This window comes from Leopardus geoffroyi, chromosome B2 (assembly GCF_018350155.1).
Source record: "Leopardus geoffroyi isolate Oge1 chromosome B2, O.geoffroyi_Oge1_pat1.0, whole genome shotgun sequence".
Classification (NCBI taxonomy): domain Eukaryota; kingdom Metazoa; phylum Chordata; class Mammalia; order Carnivora; family Felidae; genus Leopardus; species Leopardus geoffroyi.
In genome coordinates, this window is record NC_059332.1 from 139,111,034 (window position 1) to 139,138,260 (window position 27,227).

At 38.6% G+C, this 27,227-nt stretch overlaps 1 protein-coding gene across 4 annotated transcripts in view; it reads right to left on the reverse strand.

The window, feature by feature from the left end:
• Positions 1-26,144, reverse strand: part of IPCEF1 (interaction protein for cytohesin exchange factors 1) — a 185,166-nt gene extending 159,022 nt beyond the window's left edge. For 2 of the 4 annotated variants that reach the window (XM_045500097.1, XM_045500095.1), the window contains exons 1-2: positions 26,021-26,144; positions 7,849-7,930 (exon numbers count right to left, since the gene is read on the reverse strand). The gene's annotated coding sequence lies outside the window, so the exon portion shown is untranslated. Of the gene's footprint in view, positions 1-7,848; positions 7,931-18,085; positions 18,173-26,020 lie in introns of those variants that run through there. The other 2 variants (XM_045500101.1, XM_045500096.1) reach the window with 2 other exon arrangements.
• Between the last annotated feature and the right edge of the window lie 1,083 nt (positions 26,145-27,227).

Here is a 27,227-nt window from a genome sequence, read left to right on the forward strand (position 1 = left end):
ACAGTGACTTTATTTATAATAAAGTCTCCAGCTGGAAACAACCCCAATGTCCAAAAACAGGAAAAGAAGTAAACAAATTGCAATATATTTATATGATACAATAGGCAGCAAGAAACAGAAATGAACTATTACTGACACATGCAACAGCATAAATTAATCTCACACACATCATGCTGAACAAAAGAAGCCAGATCCATGAGTACATGCAGGTGATGCCATTGATTGATATGAAGTTCTGGAACAGACAAAACTAATTAGAACAATGTGGCTGGAGAGACAAGAGAGGTGGGATTTACTGTAACCGAGCAAGAAGAGAAATATTCCGTATCTTGGTAACGGTGTGAGTTACATGGATGTGTGCATTCGTTAAAACTTCTAGAACTACAGGGGCGCCTGGGTGGCTTAGTCGGTTAAGCGTCCGACTTTAGCTCAGGTCATGATCTCACTGTTCATGAGTTCGAGTCCTGTGTTGGACTATGTGCTGACAGCTCAGAGCCCGGAGCCTGCTTCGGATTCTGTGTCTCCTTCTCTCTCTCTGCTCCTACCCCTCTTGTGCTCTCTCTCTATATATATCTCTCTCAGAAATAATAAATGAATAAACTTAAAAAAAAATAACTCCAAGAACGAACTATAACACTTACTAGTTGTGCATTTCCCTATATGGAGACTACACTCCAATAAAATAATTTAAAGCACAGAAGGTAATTAGACAATATTATTTTGATGAAGTGAAAATTAAACGTGAAAACAAATAAAGCAATAAAATAGAGCAAATTCATTTCACTTTCTCCCCTTGAGGAGTATAAGCTCCAGGCTGTGGATGAGACTGAGACAGAAGGCATATTTCCATCTGACTAGAATCACAGTGTGCTTCTAGTTTTAAAGATACATATTTTCCATGAAACATGCTCCTGATGTAAATAGCCCTCCACATTTGGCCCATAAAAGCTATAAATTTGGCCCATAAAAGCCCATAAAAGCTATCCTCATCATCCAAAACCTGCAAGGATACCGGGATCAGTCACAACACTAGATGTGTTAGTAGAACTAGGTATTTCTGTCTCCAACAGAATGCCTTCCAGGAAGACGTCAGGGTAAGTCTGAATACATATGATTTTTACCTTACGTGCTGACTTGAGAACCTAATTAGAATAAGCTATGATTTCACAGTAATTGTTCCTATGTAAGTTGGTAAGTAATATAAATGCAGATTAAGACTATAGATTCATAATTCTATGAATTCATAGATCATGAATATAGATTCAAATGCATAACTGAATTCCTATCATATGATTCTTACTGTTCTGGTTATAATTAATTGTGCTGATTGTACTTGAAGTACATTAAAAATTCTCCCTAATCCTTTCTTTTCCCTCCCCCTACCAAAAAACATGAACTATTTATAAAACTTTCAGAGTCTCTTCATTTGGTTTTACTTATCTGAACTCATAAGCCATGCATGGTAAATTTCAGACCTATAATTTGTGGCTTCCTGCTTCCAAGATTACTCCAGAGCCGTTCTCATGTGACTGTTTTTCTAGTTAAATATTTACACATATTCACAGGGTACACAGGCAGTTCATATTTGACATGATTTAACAGCATCTACATCTGTTTCTCATCAGAACATGACTGGAAAATGTGCCTACTAAACATTTTTTTAATACAGTTGTCCAAAACATTGTTTCTACTCTCATCTTGAGACATTTCTATGTAAAGAAAACAAGATAAAATGGCCCTTCTCAGGCACTGTTTCCTTCTCGATTCCCTTCCTCTGGCTTCGGGATCCTCTCTTGGTATCAATCATTACTTTCCAAGCCTAACCATATGGGTCGTGTCTTATTTTTATCAGTATGTGAAAGGCACAAAATTAAATGGAGATATGAAGGGGAAAATAATCTATTTAGATCAAAAAAAAAAAAAAACAAAAACAAAAACAAAACACCAAAAGCAACAGTTGGCTTTGGCTATGGTACTCCAAGTTTAGCAAGATTACATTTGAATAAAGTTCCTGCTGATATAAAAATGCTTGAAGTCTGTTTCATGTTTCCAGAGTACAACCTCAAGCATGGTCTTTCCAAATACAAAACAAAAGGAAGAAGAACAAAAAGAACAAGAGGAGGAGGGGAAGGAGGAGGAGCGAGAGGAGGAGAAGGGGCAGGAGGAGGAGGAGAGGGAGGAGGAGGAGGAGGAGGGGAAGAGGAAGAAGGAAAGAAAATTCTTGGCTTTCAAGAGGTAATCATTTCTAAGTCCCCCAAATTTTAAACCACAACACAAACATCTGCTCAAATTCTTCCCCTGTCTGCTTAACAAAGTGCATCATATTTTAAATTCATACATTTTCCCAAAGATATAAAGCATAGTTAAATTATGAGAGTATTCTTAGAACACTAATTTAGGATAAATTGATCTTGTCTGAATTTCATTCTGTTGTTTTGGATTTTAATCCACATATCTGTTTTCTTATTTCTATTCATATATTGTGATCAGACGCAACAGCAAAGTAAAATGAAAACAAAAATTCCTGAGTGAATTATAAATCCTAGAATGTGACTATAGTTCTTACGTATCAAAGAAGCTAAAATATAAGGAATGATTATTTTCCACTATTTTGAGTTTTATTTTTCCAATCTGTGTCTAATTCAAGAGCGTCATTTTTTCTTTTCTCTTCCCTGATTATATTTTGGCCACTTCACAGCTCATTACACTCTGGAAAGAAAGAGATTGGATAAAATAAAATGAGATGAAACTAAAATGAGTGCAATTGGCCTCAACAGCCCTGAGGAAAAGCTTTATTTTAAGGAAGCCTAGAAAACCTGGCTCTAATAAAGCTTTTTGTGCTCTGAGAATGTAAATTATCTTCAATATTCTTAATTCCTGTCATACTGATTACAAAACATAAGAATAGATTTTTAGACATACTATTTGTAGACATTCTATTTTATTAAATAATATGAAAAGTTGCTCAAATCCAGCTATCACACTGTACATTCAGAGAAGTACTTGCTAGAATACTACATCTTTCCTCAAACAAATATATGCACACACACACACACACACGCATGCAGGTACATGTACACAAATGAGTATTAACTTTGGTTTGCTGTTCCAATATTTCAAATACTTATGATAGTAAGTACTTATGATACTTATGATAATATTTCAATACTTATGATAGTTCTAGAAGAAGGTTAGTAATTACAATATGTGAATAAACACAACCTGCAGATGACACAAAAAAATTTTGCCTCATGAACTTTCACTATGTAGTAGATAAACATTTCAGGAAAGGGGATAGTATGTACCTTTAAATTTCTTTCTCAGCATGTCTGGTGGCTCAGTCAGTTGGTTAAGTATCTGGCTCTTAATTTTGGCTCAGGTCATGATCACACTAACTGTGAGATCCAGCCCTGGGTCTGGCTCTGTGCTGACAGCATGGAGCCTGCTTGGGATTCTCTCTCTCCCTCTCTCTCTGCCTCTCCCCCACCCTCGTGCACACACTATCTCTTTCTCTCAAAATAAATAAACATTATACATGAATGAATGAATGAATGAATGAATACATACATACATACATAAATAAAATTTTCAACTTTTGGAAAAGTAAAACATAATGAGCATCCAAAACCCCAAGGAACTTTAAAAAACTTTTCAGAAGGTAAAGGAGGGCATAGTTCTCAATTCTTTTTGTGATGACAGCACAACCCTGATAGCAAAACCTGACACAGATATTATAAGAAAATTATAGACCAGCATTTTTCATGGACATAGATGTAAAAGTTTATAAAAAAAATATTGGCAGTTGAATCCAGCAATATATAGAAATGATATTATATCATAACTATGGGGAGTTGATCCCAGACTTAACATTCGAATATCAATATAAATGACCATATTTTCAAAATACAGAGAGAAAACCAATGATCATCTCAATAGATGCAGAAAATGTGTTTGTCAAAATTCAAAACCCATTTGTGATTAAAAAACGAAAGACCTCCAAGTATGCAAGTAATAGAAGAGAACATCATCTAATAAAATGCCATCTATGAAAAAAACTTGCAGCTAACATCATATTTATGGTAAAATATTAAATACTCCCCTATGGTTAGGAACAAAGCAAAGGATTTCTCATCTTGCTACTTCTGTCTATCCTTGTGTGGGTAGTGATAGGTGGTATAATAAGGTAAGAAGAAAAAAATAATAAAAGACTTAGAGATTTAGAAGAGAAAAGACAGAACTGTTTCCTAAAGAAAATCTTAAGGAAAATCAAAACATTGCTTAGAAAATCCTAAGAAATCCTCATAGAAAATCCTAATAACATTGCTTAGAAAATCCTAAGAAATCCACATAGAAAATCCTAATAAATATTCTTTAAAAAAAAAAATCTTAAAAGTAATCATTGAATTTACCATGGTCACAGGATAAAAGATTAATATAAAAATTATATTATATTTCTGTGTAGTAGCAAAAAATTGGGAAATAACATTTGAAAAACAATTCCCTTTACAATATTATCAGAGAATAATTTGGGATAATTTTAACAAAAGCATGTAAAGTCTTTAAACTGAAGACTACTGTGACTTGCTGAGAGAAGATCTAAAGAAGACCTAAATAAATAGAGAGATATACTATGTTCATGGATAAGACTTAATATTGTTCAGATGTCAATTCTCACCAAACTGGCTGGTATGGTCATTCACTCCCAATCAAAATCCCAGCAAGATATTTCTGTAGAAATTGACAAGCTGATTCTAAATTTTTTGTAGAAATGAAAATGCCTATAGTAGCAAAAATAATTTTGAAAAAGAAAAAGAAAGATGGAGGATTCATAGTACTTCTTAATTTCAAAACTTACTACAAAGCTAGAGAATCCAGACAATATGGCATTGGTACAAGAAAAGACAAATAGATCACTAATATGAAATAGAGAATCCAGAAATAAACTCACATCAGTCAATTTATTTTCAACAAAGAAACCAAAATAATTCAATAGGGAAATGGAAGGTGTTTTCTCTTTTCCTTTTCTTTTTCTTCCATAAACATTTCTGGAAATTTGTATACTCACTCATAGGGGAAAAAGTAAATATCAACTTCTACTCATTCCACAAACAAAACTTAATGTGAAATGCCTTATGTATCAAAAGTAAAAGCTATAACAATACTGTTTCTGGATGAAACAGAGGATGATATCTTTACAGCCTCAGGGTAAGGAAAGATTTCTTAGCTGTGACACAAACAGGGAAAAAACATAAAATAATTTGATAAATTAGATGAAATAAAAAAATAAAAACTGCTGTTCATCAAGATATCATAAGATAAAAAAGCAACTTATAGGCCAGGAGAAAATATTCATAATACATATATGTAACAGAAAGATTGTAGCCTGAATATATAAAAAGTCTTACAAATAGAAAAAAAAAAGAACAATCCAATTAAAAAATCGAAAATAAATTTGAACAAGCCCTTCACAAAAAAGATATATAAATAGCTAATAAATACATGAGAATGTGCTCAATATTTCATCAAAGAAACACAAATTTTACTTTAACAGAATAACTAAAATCAACAGGGCTAACAACACTGAATACGGAGAATATGTAGAATAACCGTGATATGACAAACACTATGGGAAATGTTTGACTACACCTACCCTCCTAATTCCACTCCAAGTAATTACTCATAGCAACTTAACTCTAATAGCAAAAAGTTTGAAAAAATCCAATATTCATCAACAAAATAATGGATAAATACATTACCTTATATCCAAACAATGTACTTATATTCAGCAATAAAAAAAATGAACCGCTGACACACAAAACAACATGAAGCATCTTAGAAACACATAAGAGTACCTACTATATGATTCCATCTACATGAAGTTCAAGATCAAAGGAAAACTAATCTATAACGATAAAAATCAGAACAGTGGTTGCCTATATAGTGGGTGGAAATTTACAGGAAGGAAATTCAGGAAACCTTCTGGAATAATGGAAAAGTTCTAATTTCTGACTGGAGGTTATATAGATATATACATTCATAAAATCTAAAATTGCATGCTTAATAAGGAAGTGCTCAAAAAACAAAAGGATAGAGATGGGTCAAAGGGACATATTAGCCAATCGGAAAAGAACTCAATTGCCAAGACCAGAACAATTTAAACAACAAAATAAATAACATACTATTGAATTCTAACTGAAAATATAACAGACGTATTCATGAGTCCTTGCTGATATAAATAAAAGATTGAATAATAAATAAAGAAGAGGAGACAAATCCTTATGACAGAATTCCAAATAATACACATAGATACCATTCCTCCAAGAAGTGAAGCTAAATTTGCTTCCAAAGAAGAGAGTATGAAAAAAGAAAAGTGGTAACTCCTGATATGGTGCATCACCCTCCTTGTGCATATGAAAAACTCAAATTAATGTACATTGAGCCAGAATTAAGTGGAAAATAAATTACTTTCCTGAAACTTGATTCCTTTATTAATTTTTTTAAAATTTTTTAATCTTTATTTATTTTTGAGAGAGACACAGAGTGTGAGCAGGGGAGGAGCAGAGAGAGAGGGAGACACAGAATCTGAAGCAGGCTCCAGGCCCCAAGCTGTCAGCATGGAGCCCGACGTGGGGCTTGAACTCATGAACCGTGAGATCATGACCTGAGCTGAAGTCAGATGCTCAACGGACTGAGCCACCCAGGTGCCCCCAAACTTGATTCCTTTAAAAGTTCAATACTCTTTTCCCCATGGCATATAATCCAGAGGTTATCAAACTATCTACAGTTTGAGGGCGCCTGGCTAAGTGTCTGACTGTTAATCTTGGCTCAAGTCAAGATCTCATGGTTAGTGGATTCAAGCCCCACATCACGCTCTGTGCAGGCAGCACGGAGCCTGCTTGGGAATCTCTCTGTCCCTCCCTCTCTCTGTCCCTCCTCTGCTTCTGTGCATGCCTCCTCCCCTCCCCCTCTCTCTTTCTCTCTCAAAAATAAGTAAATAAACTTAAAAAAGAAACCGAAAAAATGAACTATCTACAGTTTGAAGGGGCCAGTTTTTCTTTTTAATTCTAATCCATTGCAGACTGATACTTCTATAAAAGACAAATTAAGGGGCACCTGGGTGGCGCAGTCGGTTGGGCGTCCGACTTCAGCCAGGTCACGATCTCGCGGTCTGTGAGTTCGAGCCCCGCGTCAGGCTCTGGGCTGACGGCTCAGAGCCTGGAGCCTGTTTCCGATTCTGTGTCTCCCTCTCTCTCTGCCCCTCCCCCGTTCATGCTCTCTCTCTGTCCCAAAAATAAATAAACATTGAAAAAAAATTTAAAAAAAAAAAAAAAAAAGACAAATTAATTACCAGGAAAATAAAATTTTTAAAAGGCACGCAAGCTACAAGAACTCAAAATTTCATTAGATTTAATAAACACAAAATTGCTGTATTGAGTTGGTAGAAAATTTCTAAAGTTACTCTCAATTTCTGAATGTATTTCATCATGGATCAGTAATTTTGTGAACTGGCACTGGTCCACAGACCACATTATTTTTTAAGTTTATTTATTTATTTGTGTGTGTGTGTACAAGCAGGGGAGGGGCAGAGAGAGAGGGAGAGAGAACCCCAAGCAAGCTCCACACTGTCAGCTCAGAGCCCGACGTGGGGCTTGAACCCACAAACCATGAGATCATGTCCTGAGCCGAAACCAAGAGTCAGACATTTAACCAGCTGAGCCACCCAGGCGCCCCCCACAGACCACATGTGGAGAAGGAATTATACAGTTTGCCATGTAAGAAGGAGAAGGATTCATTAATTCACTTCATTCATTCATTCATTCATTCAATAAATACATGTCAAATGCTTACCATGTGTCGAGTACCGCCACAGGCAATAGGGAATCAGTGTGAATATGACCTACAACATCCCTAATCTCTTGAAGTTTATAATCTGGAAAAAAAAAGAAAGATATATTTTTTTTAAAAACCTAATAATTAAATCACCTGGGGAAAATATCAGAAAGTAGTATCAGGGACAAAGGGATAGAAAAGTGTGATAGTGTCTGGGTGGCTCTTTTGGATTGAGGATCAGGGAGAACTTCTCTAAGAGGCTGACACTTGACTAAGATCTAAATGATTAGAAAAGATTTGGCCGTGTTAAGTTCAAACGGAAGAGTATCACAGGCAGAGGAAACAAGTGGTGCAAAACTCCTCCTAAGTACTTCCATTTCCAGCAAGATGGAGTGACAGATACAGGATTCACCCTCCTTCCTGAAACAACAACAAAAATTGGACAAACTATATGAAACAATGGCTTTCATGACATTGGAAGTCAGGAAATGTAGGACAGTGGTCCCTGAGAGATAGGAAACCAGTGAGGTAAGCCTCATGATCCCTTCAGTTTAGGGCATGGAGAAAGCTTTCAGTCCCCAGAGAAGTGGGGGGAACACTGGGTAGAGTGTAGAGGTCCTTCTGAGTTGAGAAAACTTTGCTGGGAACACCAAGGCAATCAGAGTTCACAGGGCAGAGGAATGGAGAAAAGAGAGCTATACAGAAAAAAGACTTCAAGAGATTTGCAGAGGATCTCCATTAAGTATTCACAAGGAGTAATCGTTAATAAGCCAACAAAGGACATGAAATAAAATTGTAAAAAATGTACAATTAATCACAAAGAAGACAGAATAAAGGCACCTGGGTGACTCAGTTAGTTGAGTGTCTGATTCTTGATTTCGGCTTAAGTCATGATTCCAGCATGGTAGGATCAAGCCCCACTTTGGGCTCCATGCTAAGTGTGGGGCTTGCTTAGATTCTTAGAGTCTCTCTCTCTCCCTCTCTCTCTCTCTCTCTCTCCCCCAACCCACTGCCCCTGACCCCTCCTCACGCTATCTCTAAAACAAACAAACAAAAAGAACAAAAAACAAAGAAGACAGAATTAAAGGAAAGAGGACAAAAAAATCAACATGACAAATAGAAAGCAAATAGCAATATGGTACGTTTAAAACCAACTGCATAAATAATCACATTTAATGTAAATGCTCTAACACTCCATTAAAAGATGGAGATTGTCAAATTGGATATAAATAAGCAATATCCAACTGCGACCTACAAGAAATGTATCAAAAATGAAGACGCAAATAGGTTAAGAGAAAGGATAGAAAAATTATAAACCATGGTAACAATCAAAAGAAAGCTATGTTAATATCAGACAAATTGTACCTAGGGCAAAGTATATTAGCTGGGACATAAAGGGGCATTTCATAATGCCAAAGGGGTTGATTCATCAAGAAGATCCAAAAACCCTACGCGTTTGGGTTTTTTAAAGTTTTTTTACTTATTTTGAGAGTGAGAACCGGGAGGGGCAGAGAGAGAGGGAGAGAGAGAATCCCAAGCATGCTCCACACTGTCCACAGAGCCTGATGAGGGACTCGAATTGACACACCAATCATGAGCTGAGCCAAAATCAAGAGTCTGGTTAACCAACTGAGCCACCCAGGCACCCTAAAGCCCTACAAGTTTAAACAGATAGTAACAGAGCTTCAAAATACATGTAGCAAAAACTGATAAAAACTGCCAGAAAAAAATAGAAAACTCACCATTACAGTCAGAGATTTCAGCGCCTTTCTCTGCTGCCACCAGGGATACATTTGTTACAACTAACATCTCATTATCATCCAAAATCCATAGTTTACATGACTGTTCACTCTTGGTGCTGTACATTCTATGGGTTTTGAAAAATCTATAATGGCACGTATCCACCAGTAGAGTAACATACAGAATATTTTCATTGCCCTGAAAGTCCTCTCCTTAACCCCAACCCATCAACCTCTGATTTTTTACTGTCTTCATAGTTTTGCATTTTCCAGAATGTCATACAGTTAGAATCATACAGTAGTAGCCTTTCCAAAACTGGCTTCTTTAACTTAGAAGATTCATTTAAGGTTCCTCCATGCTTTTTCATGGCTGGATAGCTCATATCCATTTAGCACTTAATAACATTCCATTGTCTGGATAGGCCACAGTGTGTTTATCCATTCCCCTAGTAAGGAAATCTTGGTTATTTCCAAGTTTTGGCAACGGTGAACAAAGTTTCTATAAATATCTGTTGTGCAGATTTTTGTGTGGACGTAAGTTGTCAAGTCCTTTGGATAAATACCACAGAGTGCAATTGAAGGATAGTATGGTAAGGATAGGTTTTGTTCTATAAGAAACCGCCAAACTCCCTTCCAAAATAGCTGTGCTCTTTTTCAGTCGCATCATCAACGCATGAGAGTTCCTGTTGCTCCACTCCCCCACTGGCATTTGGTGTTGTCGGTGGTCTGGGTTTGGGCCATTCTAATGGGTTGTTTTAATTTGCATTTTCCTGCACAACAGTAAGATGCTAGGCATCTTTCATATGCTTGTCTTCTGTATCTTTGAGGAGGTGTATACACAAATATTTTTCCCATTTTTTAACTGTGTTGTTTGTTTTCTTTTTGTTGAGTTTCAAGCATTCCTTGTATATTTTGGATAGCAGTCCTTTATCAGATATGCCTTTTGCAAATATTTTCCCAAGTCTGTGGCTTGTCTTCTCATTCTCCGGCAATGATTATATATTTTAATGCAGCATCTATTTAACACTAGCTGTGCCTTTGGTTCACCAAGTCTAGCCAGGTATATATTGAAAAATAAGATAAAAATAAAAATATTGCCAGGAACACAAAATAACAAAATACACTAATACATACTGTCATCCAAGCATTTGCTTCTATATTTTCTCTATGCTGAGAAAATGTTAAAAATCCACTTAGACTTAGAAAATTGACAAAACGAATTCTGTTGATGTTGTTCTTCAGTGAGTCAGATTTTTCCGTGTGATTGTAGGCACACTTCGAGATCACGGAGTGAAGAGTAACAGAAAGATAATGAGAAGGGAAATAGAATTATATTATTTGATATTTTGCTCCCAGCAATCATTACTGTTACAGCATTTTAAAATTGTGGAAACTTTTAAGTTTTCCTTTAGGGAAATGGTTGTTGGTTTTAATTGTTGAAAGTAATGTGAGGGATCATTCCCACATACGCAGCTGAAGTTGTTAAACTGAAAGGAATGAAAATTTCCAGTCTTTTCTCAGGTGAAAAATGTCCAGATCCTGCCTATCAGGTCATCTTCCTCACTCTTCCCTATCTACTTTCGTAAGTTTGGAATTTTCCATAATAATAAAGGTAAATTTTTTTTGAGAGAGAGAAAGAGCATCAGCAGGTGAGGGGCAGAGAGACAGGGAGAGAGAGAATCCCAAGTAGGCTCTGCTTGGACCCAACGTGGGGCTCAGCCTCACAACTGCGAGATCATGGCTGGGGCCAAGACCGAGAGAAGGACACTCAACCAACTGAGCCACCCAGGTACCCCCAAAGTTAGATTATTTTTAATGAATGCTTAAATATATTGAAATTTATCAATGTGGCTTATTCAACTGATGAACCATGTGGAAAACATCTAACAAAGCTTTCATCAAAGAAAATTTGAGGTAAGCCAAAGATTTAAATGTATAAGATAAAGTAATAAAACTATGAGAAGTAAATATAGGGCAATTTCTTCCTTTTTGGAGAGGAGAACGCTTTCCTAAGCAATACACAAAACCCAAATTCCAGGAAGATTAGTGAGTTAAGACTGTATAAAAAAATGTTTTTTTCTGCACAGAAAAAAATACCAAAGTCAAAATACAAATGATCAACTGGGAAAAATATTTCAACACATATGACAATGAGCTCATTTCCTTCATATATAAAGACCTCTTACAAATCAGTTATAAAAGGCCATTAAACCAACAGAAAAAATGACAAAGAACTTAGAGGCAGTTCATAGAAAAGAAACACAAATGGTTTATAACATGAAATCATCAAGAAATGAAAAGTAAAATGTCAGTGTTATACAGTTTTTCATTTATTGGAAGCAATTCTTAAAATCTATGTCATTAAGATAGATATTTAAGTGAAAAAAAATAAGATATAGACCAATCTATACAGTGTGCCTCTACCTGTTTAAAAACAACTATATTTATAAATATGTGTGTAGGGGCGCTTCGGTGCCTCAGTCAGTTGAGCTTCTGACCCTTGATTTTGGCCCAGGTCGGGATCCTGGGGTCATGGGAGTGAGCCCGACCATGGCCTCCACACTGAACATGGAGTCTACCTAAGATTCTCTTTCTCTCCCCTTGCCCCTCTCCCACTTGCATGTGATCTCTCTCTAAAAAAAGTAAAAAATAAATATATGCACATATATATATATATATGTATGCATGCTTAGATTTGCATAGAACATTCTAGAAGAACATTATGCAAACTGGTTACTGTGGTTTCTTCCATGGTGGGAGTCTGGAAATTTTGGATGAAGAATAAATATAACTTTTCAACCTGTGTTTTTCCATAATGTTTAAAAATTTTTTTTGAGGGGAGGGGACAAGTGAGCAAGGGACAGAGAAAGAGAGGGAGAGAGAGAGAAGCGGGGCTCACTGAAGTGAGGCATGAGCTCTCCCTAAGCCAGGCTCAAACTCACAAACCATGAGATCATGACCTGAGCCGAAGTCAGATGCTTAACCAACTGAGCCACCCAGGCACCCAAGTAATGTTTAAATTTTTAAATGAATGTCTGCATCACCTTATCAGTGAAGCATAATTAATAAAACAAACTAAATTATTTTATTCAACAAGTATTTTCTGAGCATCTGTTTTATACCACTCACTCTTTTAAGCACTGGGAGTACAGGTAGTGGACAAAAACGTGAGTCTCTGTCCTCAGAGCTCTAATGTGCTCCTGGGAGGAAAATAATAAAAGTCTCTGTTGAATTCTGTTCAGTCTAGTAATTTTGACCACAATTTCATGAACATTTCCTTTGGACGTCCCTTTGAAAGGGCGGACCTAAGCCGGCCGACTCCATCTTGTTCTGTGTCCTTCACCTTGACCACGCCTCCTCCCCTTGAGTAACCTCCCGCTCACCTGCCTCACAGGACTCCGACCCTTCCCCAGCCAATCGGCTGAGGCCACAGCCATTACCTCACCAACTGCCCCTAGGCCCCAATAAAACCTTTGTCCTTTTGAAACTCGCTCTCTCTCCCCGGTATCTCACTGCTGCCCCGTTGCAGGTAGGGGATTGAGCTTGAGCTAGCTCAAATAAAGGCTCTTTGCTTTTGCATCGGACTCGACTCCCTGGCGGTCTTTGGGGATCACGAATTCTGGGCATAACACCTTGTTTTATTTAAGTGAATATATTCAATTTCATATAACATAGTTACTATAGTTTCTTATTGATACAATTGTCATTGTCATAATTTGGATAGACTTTGCTGACTTAGGAGAAGCAAGACAAGGTTCATCCTTTATGCCTTCACATGTATTCATAATGTTTAAGAATTTTGTAATCCTTGCAACAAAACATTGCTCATTCTCTTTGTTTTACAGTTTACATATTGAGAGTTAAGAAACTTCTCACTCCCTTGCCACTTAATTTGTTTTTTTAGGATTTAAATCTAATTTATGCCCTGAGGATTCAGAACAAAGACAATTCCAATGTCACTTACTATTCTCATTTCCATTTCATCTCCATATCTTTTCCCCTAGATATAAACAATTAGGCCAACAAAAATGTAAAATTACGGCTGTCAAGACTGTTTCACTTGTTAAAAAAATGCATATTTTGGTTAAATGATGGAGTAAGTAAAAGAACAATGTTTCTAAAGCATGTTTAATGAACCCTAAGATTGTTCTGTTCTGCCAGGAAGGTAGTTCCTTGGCCAATAAATTGGGGAAAGCTGCTTATTAAATTTCCCTACAACTAAACATTTTCTCCTCATTGGGGATTTATAACACATGTCAGCATATCAGTGGCCCTAAAAAAAAAATCTCTCAGTGAAGAAGTTTGCCTAATTTTTGAGCCTCTCTATCTTCCTCTCTTCTCTTTGCCACAAGTTAGCAATATGACCTCAAGAAAGCCTCAGATTCTCTCCAGCCTCACGGTTCCTATGTCTAAAATCTAAGTGTTGATGCCAGGTGATGTGTGAGGTTCCCATTCTACTTTATCATTCTAGATTCTTAGTTTCACCTGAGAAAAATTAAGCAACTTAGACATTCAGTGCTGTTGAATTATTCAAAACACTGTCAAGTAAAAAACTATCAGCTATTAGGGAATTCCAATGTATGCTTTAAGATTGATTAATGTGATAGGGAGTGATACTCAACCTAAAACACAGACTGGTGCATCATAAATAACAAGCCAAAATAGTTTAGAGCTCTTTTCAAGGCTACTAAGCATAACCTCAGAAGACGACAGAAAGAAATACCCTTAGACACCAAGCGGCACAAAAAAGTATTCATTTAGGATCTAATTTTTTCTGGGAAACAGAAAAAAAGTTTAAAGTTACCTTTTTGAAAAAACAACTAAGAGTAATATTTATGAGTAACTATTCACATGAACAACTTTGTCATGACTTCCTAGATCAGTCCTACAAAAAAGAAAATAGGATTCTCGACTCATTTGAGTGCCAAATAGTTCCATGCTAGCGTTGTGTTATGAAAGGTCAAATGCCTCCAAAGACTGAAGAAACAAATGATAAAAAGAATAGATTTCCGGACAAGTCTATGCTCGTTAAGTCATCTCCTGACATCAGAGGAATTTATATTCTCAGCTCAAATCAGGACCAGTTTCAGTTTTGAATCTTTGTTTTCCTCTCCACAAATTCTAGAGCACTTTTTGGCCCTGCTCTGGAATCCATGCTGCTAAAATTTTGTATTAGCTCATAGCTAACCCGAAGTTTCCATCTGTACGAATTACAGCACAACATACCTCTGTCTCAAGGAGCACTCTCTTGTTTCCCAGGCAAGAAGAAAATGAAAAGACTAAGTATGTGTGGGGTGGGAAGAACTGAAATTCCATATTACCAACCAGAATACTTCCTCGTAGGGATAATCCCCTCTGACACAACACGTCAATAACCAATAACAACAAATGCAGCATCCAATTTTTTTTAAGTATGCTACAAAGGAGATCCAATTCAAACCACTCCCCCAGAACAAAATATGATGGGAAACAACCTTCCTTTTTAATAGAATACCAACAGGACATTTGAAATTATAGCCTCCCTTTCAACTAACACTCTGCCCAAGAGAGTTCTACTGGTTGCAACTCTAAAACCAATCCAAGAATTTTCTCTTACAGTGCCCTTCACGAGTATGTTCAGCCACGGAACCAGGTTTCCTAAGTGCTGCTTACCTCTTGACTTGTATCACTATACATTGCCTCCGAGACTCCCAGGGGCAAAAATAGCCTTGCTTAGTTCTGATGTTTGACACAGCTTTTTCCACAGTCTATTAGCTAAAGGTGAAGCTTAATAAATGAATCTTTTGTTTCCATGTTTTAAAGACACAGCTCCCACCAAGAACATTCTGCTACAATTTCATTAATTCACATTTATACACATGCAACTAAACAATCAAGGACCATGACATTTTCATATCTGATACCCTGCCAGACATTTGGCCTACTGATAACTTTTTATGAAGCAAACTCAACTTCTGGGGAAAGCCTGTGAATGACAAGTAGTTATCTGAGAGTCTAAGCTTAATAAATCAAGAAGATAAAATTGGTTGTTTTGTGTGTGTATTTAAAAACTTTCTGATTAAAAAATCTTGAAAAAGTTTGAACAGATTCTCTCCTTCAGGGATTTAAGCATTTTGTGGAAGTCTGAGGCAATTCCCACCTCTTCTATGCCAGTTAAGAGTGCCCTTCTCCACCTCCATCTTGTGCAGACTTCCAAATCATCAAGCCTTTGACAAAAAGACATTTAAAATGAGGAAAACTGAAATAACCTTACAAAATAAGTGATGCAGTCTTTGCTGTTGGGCAGTTAATATTTAGAGGGTCTAGATCAGGCATTCGTCACCTCGAGGTTGGGTATGTAGGCCAGCTGGGTTGGCGATCTGAATTAGCTCTCAGTTGGAAAGATCTGACTGGCTAATGCACACATTGGTGTTAGTAACTCATAACAACGTAAAGACCTTTCTCTTCTAAGAATGTGTCCATTTTAACCCAGATATAACAGTGAAGAACATCTAGGGCTAAAGAAATCTAGGCGTGAACTGAGTGTTATTTCCAGCAAGCTATGCATAGCAATCACAACAAGCTATACACAGAAATCACAAAATCTTTTTGGATTTCGGCTCTCTATCCATTAAGTGGCAGCATTAGAGTAAATGGAGTCTAAATTCCCTCTTAGCTAAAATAGGTTTGGCATCTGATTCTATCGTGTGACATTGACACCAGACACCTGAGACAGACGAGTAGGGGCCTCCCAACCTACGCAAGTGTAAGGTTAAGAATACTTGCCTGATGGGATAACCCACTGAGGGGTAGAAAATGATTAGACTTGAACTCAAACCTCACCTTGATGATAAATCAGTAGAGACAACTTATTAATAAAGGCCAGGCAATAGAATGCTCCAAAGGGGGAAAACCTCCTGTAGGAGACAGTAAACTAGAGTGCAAGACTCAGCTCAGCCATTTCTGGCTTGGACACACCATGGAACCATTCTGAGCCTCAGTTTCCTCAATGGATGTGTTACTATCTGGCCCACATACGGACAGCACAAAGTCTTTGTATCAATATAAGAAAATGCACATACACAACGCTCAGTTAATTGTAAAGCAGCCACAGCTCAGAGCTTCCACGTGAATAGGCATTTAGGATTTAGAAGGACATCTCCCTGTGAAAGAACAGAACAAAAACAAAAAAGCTAGAAAAACATTTTTGAAGAAGCAGCTTCCTACTTGCCCAATCCTGAGCTATAGACACTGAAACGTCCATAGGTGAAACTTCTCCAGGCTCTCCAAGAGAATAGAGGAGACTGTCAATGCAAAGGTCTCCATAATAAAAAGACTGCTAAACCTAAGTCTTTGTCGTACTCAACGCCCCGGAGGATGCAAGTCAAAGAATCACAGGATCTTTCCTTTACACCAGGAGACCGGACACATGCCGAGGAGGCAAGCACAGGGTAGAGCTCAGTGGAGACATTAGTCCAAGGTGCCTGAGTAATCGTAAAGAAGAGGTATAGAATCTGGGGGTAAGGGGAAAGAAAAGCTATTTGGCCACAGCCAAGACTGCCTGGGGACTATTGATTGGGCTGAACAGGGGAAAAAAGAAGAAAGTTTTTCTTACCTGAATGACCAGCTGGCCAGGAAGAGAAGTATTAGATACCAAAGCTAACTTGACCCAGGGACAAGCACAAGTACACAATATCAATGTGTAAGACGGTATGATCGGACAAAATGCTGTCAACCCCTAAATGAGGGAAGAAGAGAATCTAATGGCTGTTCTAAACATGACACCTAACCAAGTTCATTTGTTTTGATCAACTTTCCACGAATTTTCGGAAGAGTATAAGAAAAACATCCCAAGAATGTTGGGTAAAAATTCAACTTTAAACATGACGATAAATAATGTCAGTGCATATGGGTAACCCTGCTGCCAAGAAGAAACTGAGTGGGGAACCAGAGTTAGATCAAGACTGGAAGGATGTGTGTTCTGATCATTTTGTTGAACAACAGTTGAAAAAATTTGAAGCCAGGGAATTTCCCAAGAGAGAAACTCTAGAGGCAGCAAGACAGAGAGCCAAGAAGTAAATCAGAGTAGACGCTATAGTTGAAAGGCTTAGGGAGAAATTTAAGAGAGATAGAGCATAATGCCTTAAGGTAGAAGTGGTAGAAAGCCCTGAGTCCTGAAGTCTTATAGAAGTGATAATTTGGATATATGATCCATCCTGAAAGAGCTGAATCCAGGAGGATGAGTACAGAGAAAGGCCCCACATTGGACCAAAGTGGAGCCTTTGAGAGCAATGGTAAGAAACACGAGCCTGTGGGGCATAGACAGAGGTCCTCAATGCCCGAAGTCAGTCCAGGATCAGGAAGGGAAGCTCTTGCTGGTTGGCTCCCAACGCAAAGCACACAGGAGTCGATACTGAATGCAAAGTAAAAATGACCACCCCCATGTCTAGAATGCTGCTGCTAGGAAGAATACCAAAACTTGAAAGCGAAGTCACCTCAGAGAGCATCCCTGAGGCTTACTTGCTCTGCTCACTTACTCTGCTTTGGTAAATGCTCTGGTGTCTCTCTCCTCGCACTAGCTTGCTGGCTTCTCAGCTCCGAATAGCTGGCGTTCCTCTCAAGGCAATGGATTTATTTGTACATAACTTTGGAACGTTTACGAGTGTTCACAAAATGAAACTAAATGGTACTCTTGTCCTAGCTCAAACCTTGTTTGACAATTCCCTCTCAAGTCCCCATTACCTACGCAAAAGTGGCTCTACTTGATTAATCAAGTTGAAAACCCCGCTACAGGAAATCTCGGCAGTTTGTGTTCCAGGGTGAAATCTAGTTCTAGCTGGAAAACTTTGGCCACATTTGACCAAGAGAGTTCAAGTTCAGATCCTTCTCTTTGACAGATGGCTGTAACTAAATCTAACCAAGAAAAGGTACCGTTAATTCATATGATATAAGGGACCTTAAAAGTTATTCTTGTTGGTTCTCTTGCAATAAAACACCTGGAAAATATTAGGTATTCAATAGGCATGTGGTAAATGTTGAATATTCAAAAACAGGCTCCCATCACATTATATGATTTACATTCAGACTCACTAGTGAGAACAATCATTTGCCTTTTTTTTTTTTTTTTTTTTTTTTTGTGGCCAGGATGGCAAGAGAGTGTAGGATTTATGGTCCAAAAAGGAACCAGAAAATAAGGCTTCTAGCAAAATTTGCTTCAGGCTTTCAACAGGTGGAAAGAACAAGGTCGTTATAACTGACCTGCAATTTAAGTGAATTGATAAAATGTTCTTGTTGCAACCATTAATTTGCTAAATGAGCAGAATCGTCAAATACGTTCCAGAAGCAAACCTCCCCAATACTATGCTATACTCTGCAGTATCCAAACAGAATAATCATAAACAAGTAGCCTAAAAAGTATGGTTTCTGTGTTGGAAGCCATTGGCTCAATTTTTGAAAAGATTAAAGGTCTTACATTAAGCGTGACTTAGTGTAAGCTCACCACTTCTATTCTATAGGAAAGAACAATGTTAAATTGAGGTTCCTGGGAAGTATTCTGAGTCAGCTTCATTTCTTTCCCGAGAGGTCTGTATTTTCCTATTTTAAACCAAGGTTCAGTATCAATATACACATTTGCCCATAAGTAGTTAAGTGTTCTGTTTCTCTCTGACATTACAGAAGAGTGCACGAGACTCCTAAGAAAGCATTTTCCTCCATGAGAGGAAAAAAAGAACTCCTACCCTGTTCAAATTTGAAATCAAATTTCACAAATTTCTGCCGAGCATTTTCAAAGAGAGTATATAAAATGAGAAACAAGTCTAAAGAAAACTAACTATGGATCAATTAAAAAGGGAAGCAAAACTATATTTTTAGTTTTGTGCAGATTAAGTGATTAGCCTCACACAATGATGTTTGCCTACTAAAAGAATGTTGTTCTCCTAGGGGTAATTATGGTAATAAGAATTAGGGTAATTTAAACTCTGTTGAAAAGGGGATTTAAGAGATTTTTTAAGGAGATTCTTATGTTGCAGAGAAACCCAAGAATATGCTTGAAATCCTGGTTATTTATGCTGTCATTAATAGCTATGCAGGTATCGCATTAATTTTGTGTATCAAAGGGATCAACAATTATAGATTAACCCACTATAATCACCTGATATCTCTTTAACTGGAGAGTTTCCATTTGCTAGATGCTTAGATTGCAGTTGTAGATTTTATACTGATGGTACCAAATTACCATCACATTACATTATTTTCCAAATCAGAATATTTAAACTTTTCTTCCAATATACAACTTGAGGAAGAAAATATCCTCCCAAGTAGACACAAACGTTTCATGTCTAGCAAATGACCACATTGATCCAATAATCTGGAATCCCTAGCTAGATTCAATTTATGAAAGGATGCCCTTTTATGGATTTCACAACAGCCTGATTTTCATTTTGTAAATGTCTCTCATTGTTTAGTGCCTTTACTCATCCGCATTCAATGATGAAGTGACTACTGTTAAAGGCCCAATGCCACAGGTTAAATCGGATAAATGAGTCATGCCGGATCTGCTCCCTAAAAGTGCTTGCCAGCAATACGGATGAGTTTATCACTAGCACTTAAAATGACTTTTATTCTTTCCCCTTGTATGTTTTCTAGGGCTGTAGTAACAAAATCCTACCAACTGGGTGGCTCAAAACAACAAGAAATTATGCCTTCACAGTTCTGGAGACCAGAAGTCTGAAATCAAGATGTTGGCAGGGCCCTGCTCCCCCCTAAACTGTAAGGGAGAGTCCTTCCTCACCTGTTCCTAGACTTCTGGTGCTGGGTGGCTATTCATTGGCATTCGTTGGCTTGCAGCTCTGTACCTCCAGTCTCTGTTTTCATTATCACACGGCATTCTCCCTGTGCGGCTGTCTTTACAGGGCTGCCTTCTTATTAGGACATCAGTCGTATCGGATTAGGGGTCCAATCCATGATGAAACTCACTTTAATTCAACTAATGACAACCACAACTACTTTGTTTTCAAATAAGGCCACGTTCTGAAGTGCTGGGGGTTAGGGCCCCAGCATATCTTTTTGGGGGAGGGAGGCACAACTGAGCCAATAACACCCCCTAATACCTTTAATCCTCCTCTGCCACAAAGCTCTTGTATGCCAAATGAGTCTCTACATGGTCAGAAACTGGAATAGGAGTGAGGACAGAAGTCCCCATTGGTTTATAATGTGTTTGCTTTCTTCCACACCATACAGCATGCCGGTTGGGAATTTTTATCCCAGTTTTTATAGATGAGAAGACTCACGTTAAATGGCTCAGTTGGTAGCACCCAACTGTTACACGTCACGGGCAGCCTGGGTCTCCTCACTTCTGGATCTCAGCTGTCCCCACTAATACATAGAGCCTAACATAAAGGCCCATCCAGTAGGAGTCCACTGACACTCAAAATGCAAATTGAATGTTTTCAAATCAGATAAGGTATTATTATAAAAGGGACCCAAGAAGGATCCTTGTGGTGATGAAACTGTGTACCTTGACTGGGGCTGTGGATAGCCCGGGGATGGTCCTGAGCGCCTTGAATGCCATTGTCCCCCGGGCCTCTCTCCTGCCTGCCAGCTGGGTGATGGTCCCCACATAATCCCACCAGACTGCCTAGAAGTTGGCTACGGTGACAACCATACATGCCATCGTGTCAGGGCATGGGAAATTAGCTGAAGAAAAAGGAAAAATTCCTTTTTATTACCTCCTCAGTCAGAAAATGGAAAGGAAGTTCACTTAAAGAGATTTCAAAGTAAACGATGCATCTGCTCAGACCCACACTTTGCCTCCTAATTCTTGGCCTGGAACCACTAGTTTATGTAAGAAGATCTCTAGTGTGAATGAAAACAACAGAGGGCCCTGTAGCACAGTGGTCAGGCCACAGGGGAGACACACAGAGATCTGGGCTTGAGCCCCGTCTCTGCCCCTGCATTGTGTGGGGGGTTAGACAGAGTACTTTTCCTCTCTGGTCTTCAGGTTAACAGAAATGCCAACGGTGCTGTCTCTTAGGGTTGTTTCGAGCAGTGGCTGAAATTGTTCATGTAGAGTGAAAGTGCCAGTTATAGTGCCTGGAACACATAGCAAGTGTTCAATAATATCACTGGTCTTTATTCAGTGCTCCACATGTGAAATGTTCAGAAAATGCTACGGACTCAATTCAAAAGTCTGTTGTGCCTCTATTTCTAGTTCGGTTCATACTCCACCCTGGGCTGTTTGGGCATGAGGTTTCTTGTCAGGTTAATTCTTGCGTTTCTAATCTTAACTCATTTTCATTAATGTATTCAGACATTTTTGAAAGGGTTTATCCACATTCTAGTAATTGGGTGAATTTAAGCTAGCTGAATTTCACTTTTCAAATGCTTCTATTTCAACAGTCATTCAGTTTGGGAGCCCTGGCTTTGGCTCACAACCATTCATCTTTTGCCTCTTTGGCAAATATCTCTCACTTGATCATTTCTGAGACAAAGGAGATTTGCTCACTACCTAGAAACCCAAATATTTGATTCCAGTTTAGTCTCTGATCGGCGACTCCTGCATAGTGACAGGCTGGCACCATGAGATGGGAGGGCCAAGGCCCTACAACAAGAATTATTTCTTGACTTCACGAAAACGTTTTTCTGATCTCTCCCTATGTATGCCAAGATGGTAAAGATAAATCAATATGCCCTAAAAGAATTCATTTATCTTGGGGCAACTGGGTGGCTCAGGTGGTTAAGCATCTGACTCTTGATTCTGGATCAGGTCATGATCTCTTGGTTCATAAGTTTGAGCTTGTGCCAAACAAGCCACACTGTTAGTGCAGAACCTCACTGAGATCCTCGCTGTCTCTCCCTCCCTTTCCCTCTCTCTCTCTCTCTCTCTCTCTCTCTCTCTCTCTCTCAAAAATAAATAAATAAACATTTAAAAAAATTAATCTACTCTTATGCTGTCAAGTCTAAATTTAATTTAGAACTATTAACTATTGAATTCACTGTTGAACTTGCCAGAAAGTCATCAAATACAGGTTTAGAGGCAGTTATACATCATCCAAAGAAAATAACCCATTCTTATGTGACTATAGGCACTAATGAGACCAGTCAGTCCCAGGTAAGATCTTACTTGCTTATTCTCACTTCAGAGCTTTCACATTACTCCATACCAGTCTTAATCTCAAAAGGAATCCCCATACAAAGATTAAATAACACAAATTGTGTCATTTCTTAGATTGCAATGAACACAAACATCAGCACACTATAACTAAGAAGCTACTTTTGTTTCATTCATTCATTTATTTTAAATTATTTATTTATTTTAGAAAGAGAGAGTGTGAGCCAGGGAGAGAGGCAGAGGGAGAGAGGGAATCTTAAGCAGGCTCCACGCTAAGTGTGGGGCCCAACAAGGGGCTTGATCTTATGACTCTGGGATCATGAGCTGAGCTGAAATCAAGAGTCAGCCACTCAACCCACTGAGCCAACCAGGCACCCCTGCTTTTGTTTTGTTTTTGGTGGAAAATTAAAAGAGGGTTAAATTTTTGTTCACTTACTTTAATTCAACATTTACTTTGTATTCAGATGACTAAGGTAGTCCAGATATGCTCCACTAACGGAAAATTTGGAAAAACAATAGGAAAGTACAAAGACAAATGTAACTATCAGCTATAAATCCACTAATCATATAGTAACATTTAACATATTTACATCAATCTTGCTTCTCTACAATATTTTTTCATAGTTGACAAGGTTGTGCTTCTGCGTTTTTTGCTTAGCATTAATAAATGACAATACTTCCATAAGCATCACTGTATTGGTGGTATTCCTTTATTTATTTATTATTTTTTACTTTTTAAAAAGATTTTTTAGTGTTTATTTTTGAGAGAGAGAGACAGAGCGTGAGTAGGGGAGGGGCAGAGAGAGAGAGAGAGAGAGAGAGAGAGAGAGGGAAACAGAATCTGAAGCAGTTTCTAGGCTCTGAGCTGTCAGCACAGAGCCTGACACAGGGCTCGAACTCACAAACCATGAGATCACAACCTGAGCCAAAGTCGGATGCTCAACTGACTGAGCCACCCAGGTGCCCCTGGTATTCCTTTATTTAGATATACTGCCATGAGCTTAACTATCCTGATAATTAGGCTTATAACATTTATTTTTAATACATAATTTTTTAAAAGAATCATGCTTCTTTATGTAATTTAGAAAATACTGAAAAGCAAAAGGAAGAAAAGATAGGGGCTCCTAGATGGCTCAGTTGGTTGAACACCTGGCTCTTAATTTTGACTCAGGTCATGATCCCACGGCGGTGAGATTGAGCTCCGCCTTGGGCTCCACGCTGAGTATGGAACCTGCTTGGGATTCTCTCTCTCCCTCCCTCTGCCCCTCTCCTCTGCTTGCACTCTCTCTCTCTCTCTCTCAAATAAAAATAGTAATTTGTAAAGAAGAAAAGATAAATTGGTAGTTAAATTTTTAAACGTAGCTGTGATGATTTGAAAGCTGAAGAAAATACCCTGACAACTGCCATTTCGTGAAGATCCACGAAGCAGCAGGCCCTGTGCCGTCGGATTTGTGATCTTTACGTACAACCCAAAAAGCTCAGAGTGTTATAATCACTGCACTATGGGTCCAGAGTTCACAGAGCTAGTAAGAGATAAATACAGATTTTTAATAGCTGTGTCTGACCCCAAGTTTATGTATTCTCCTGGCTGTGTCATACTGCTCTCCCATAACCACTCCGCTCGACCCCCATGTTTATGATCACCACCTCCAGTCTCTACTATATCTCCACCCTTAGGGTTTCTTATCTCCATCGCCATGTCTTTTGATCCCATTCCTACATACCTTTTCTTCTCTCTTCACCTTTATGTTCTCCTCCTCTCCCGCTTCACTTTGACCTCCAACAAGCATTTCCTTAAGTATCAGGGTAACAGAGGTAAAGCAAAGGCTACCCTATGACGCTCATTGTATGAACAATCCCAATCATTTATCCATTCAACAAAAACTGAGAGCGTGCTATGTGGTACACACTGTTTTGAGTGCTCAGAGTGTAGTAACTCCCCCATTTGTAGGATTGTTTTCAACACCAAGGGCTCATATCTTAAGGATTTTCTTCATTTTCACCATATGAAACACGCGTGCAAATTGTCAACCTGTGTTTGCGTTACCAGTTCACACAGACTAGCCGTCCATGCTGGATGGAAAGCAGAAGTGAGCCGTTCGAGAAGGATACGCGAGTCAAAAGGAAAGTCTCAGGCAATAGTCATGAAGTAATTTCTTATCGCTTATTGCCACAGAAAACTACCGCAGGCAAGAACTTCCTATTTCCATACTCAGCTGATGTGTATTTGCTTAATGCAGCTTGCCTGCAATAGTTTATACACAGACCCTCTCCACAAAACACCCTTGATATATAAGGAGAGGAAAGGAAGAAAATCAAAACATCGATTAAAAAATGAGTACCTCAACAAATACATACACTGAAGTACTATTCCTCCTCATTTGCGTGAAAGAAACCCATATTCTTTCTGTTCCTATTTTCTATGTAAAATTATTAGGGTAGAGGAATCAGGTTCTATATATGACTATGCAATGCCTAGGACAGTACTAGGAACATCCAGGCCCCTACAGACAAATAAAATCCACGACTACAGTCAAAGATGCCTTGGAGAGTGACAACTCTGGCTTCTGCAATTAAGTTTCTTTCACATATACACAATCAAAGAAAAGCAAATGCTCCAGATGTACTTGGTAAAAACCTGGGAACCAACACTACCTAAATTCTCATTTTTATACAGGTATTTTTTCAAGCCTGTGAGCTTTACTGACAGTAAAATCCCTTCTAGCTGCCCGCGTACAAAAGGGGGATTCTCTACAGAGAACACAGCTTCACAAAAGAGGGTGGCCACAGAGCGTTTCCCCAAGCAAACTCCTCAGGACTGAAACAAATGCTGAATTGTGCTTTTCTAAATCAAACACTTGATCTGCAGTCCAAGCAACCGTCAATACAACATCCATTTAAGAAAGAGAAAAGAAGAATGAGCTTACAACCATTATCTAATTCTAAGAGAGCTAAAGAGTGACTTTAACACGGACTTCCCAGCAGCACGTTTATGAAGAGCTGAGCAAACATCTTATCCCGAGAGTCACATTTTATTTTTTTAATTTTTTTTTAAGTTTTTAAAATTTATTTTGAAGGGGAGGGGCAGAGAGAGAGAGAGAGAGAGAGAGAAAATCCAAAGAAGGCTTCCCGCTGTCAGCACAAGAACCTGATTCAGGTTTCGATCTCATGAACCATGAGATCATGACCTGAGCGGAAACCAAGAGTCGGATTGTTAACCGACTGTGTCATCCAGGTGCCCCCAAAGCCACATTTTGAACCTCATCACCATCCTGAAGAGAGTGCTAGCTTAGCAATTCCTTTGCCATCTTGACAAGCCAAGCAATGACTTCTGATACATCAGCCAAGGAGTGACTTTACTTACATGCAAGAAAAAGAGGGTAAATCCAAGAGCTGGCTAGTTATCCCTGAATTCGGAACACTCATAATCCACTGAGGCAAAGGTTGAGGATTCCACTCTAAGCAACCACAGCTCTGGAGACTCAGTCTACGCAGGACTAGATTAGAAGCTGAGCACGGAGTAAAGCTCTTTCGAAAGAAGAGGAAGTATTTATCGTCTCTACTTCCTCAATTTTCTTGTTCTTCCCTCTTATTGTTATTGACACTTTTCCTGGATTCCCAAATCCAGGGCACCATGCACACAAAGTGGGTGTGTCCCATCTATCTGACTTCACTTATCCCTAAACGCTGCACAGTGGATTCATTTCCCAGGACACATGTACAAAACACTACCTGGTGCTACTTTCCTGTTTTGGAGGCAAAGATGTTTATGCACAGGCATGGAGGGTGGGAACGTTCGCCAAGCTGTTCTCAGTGTGGTTAGTGGAGATGCCACTTGGTAACCATCATCCTCTTTTAGGCCCAGTCTTACTCCAAATTTCTCTTTTTTTTCCTAATTGTCCATAATGCTCTTCTAAATAGAGAGTAAAACCATCTTAGGGTCAAAAAAAAAAAAAAAAAAAAAAAAGTCTTAGCCTGCCCCTGTTTTGCAGCACAAATAATAAATTCTCCAACAGCAAAACTTGTCTTTCCCACACCAGGCAAGGAAATGACGGGCTGAGAGTCAGAAATATTTGAACTCCCCACCGATAAATTCCTGCCCTCCCACCTCTCCTTTCCAGCAGCAGCGTCTTGTTTCTTTAGCCCTTCTTGGGAAGAGTACAATCTCACTATATTTATATTCTGCTTCCAAAGAGAAGGAAACAAACCATTAGAACTGAGCTCCTGACCAATGCAATCTTCCAGAATGTGGGAGCTACATCATTAGCATGTGTATTAGTTATCTGATTACGCTGATAGAGGCTGAAAATAACAAACACCTGTAACCTCAAAGGTTGTGTGGGTCAGGAGTCTGGACCCAGGTTAGCGGGGTTCTCCCACTAAGGATCTCCCACAGGCTATAAATGCAGAGCAACAGCTGGGGCTGCAGCCCCCTCAAGGCTCGACTGGAGCAGTGAATTCTTCCAAGCTCACTCATGCAGTTGTTGATAGGATTCAGTTTCTCCCAGCTATGAGACTGAGGGCCACAGTTCATGCTAGCTGTGGACCAAGGCCACCCTCTGTTGTTTACC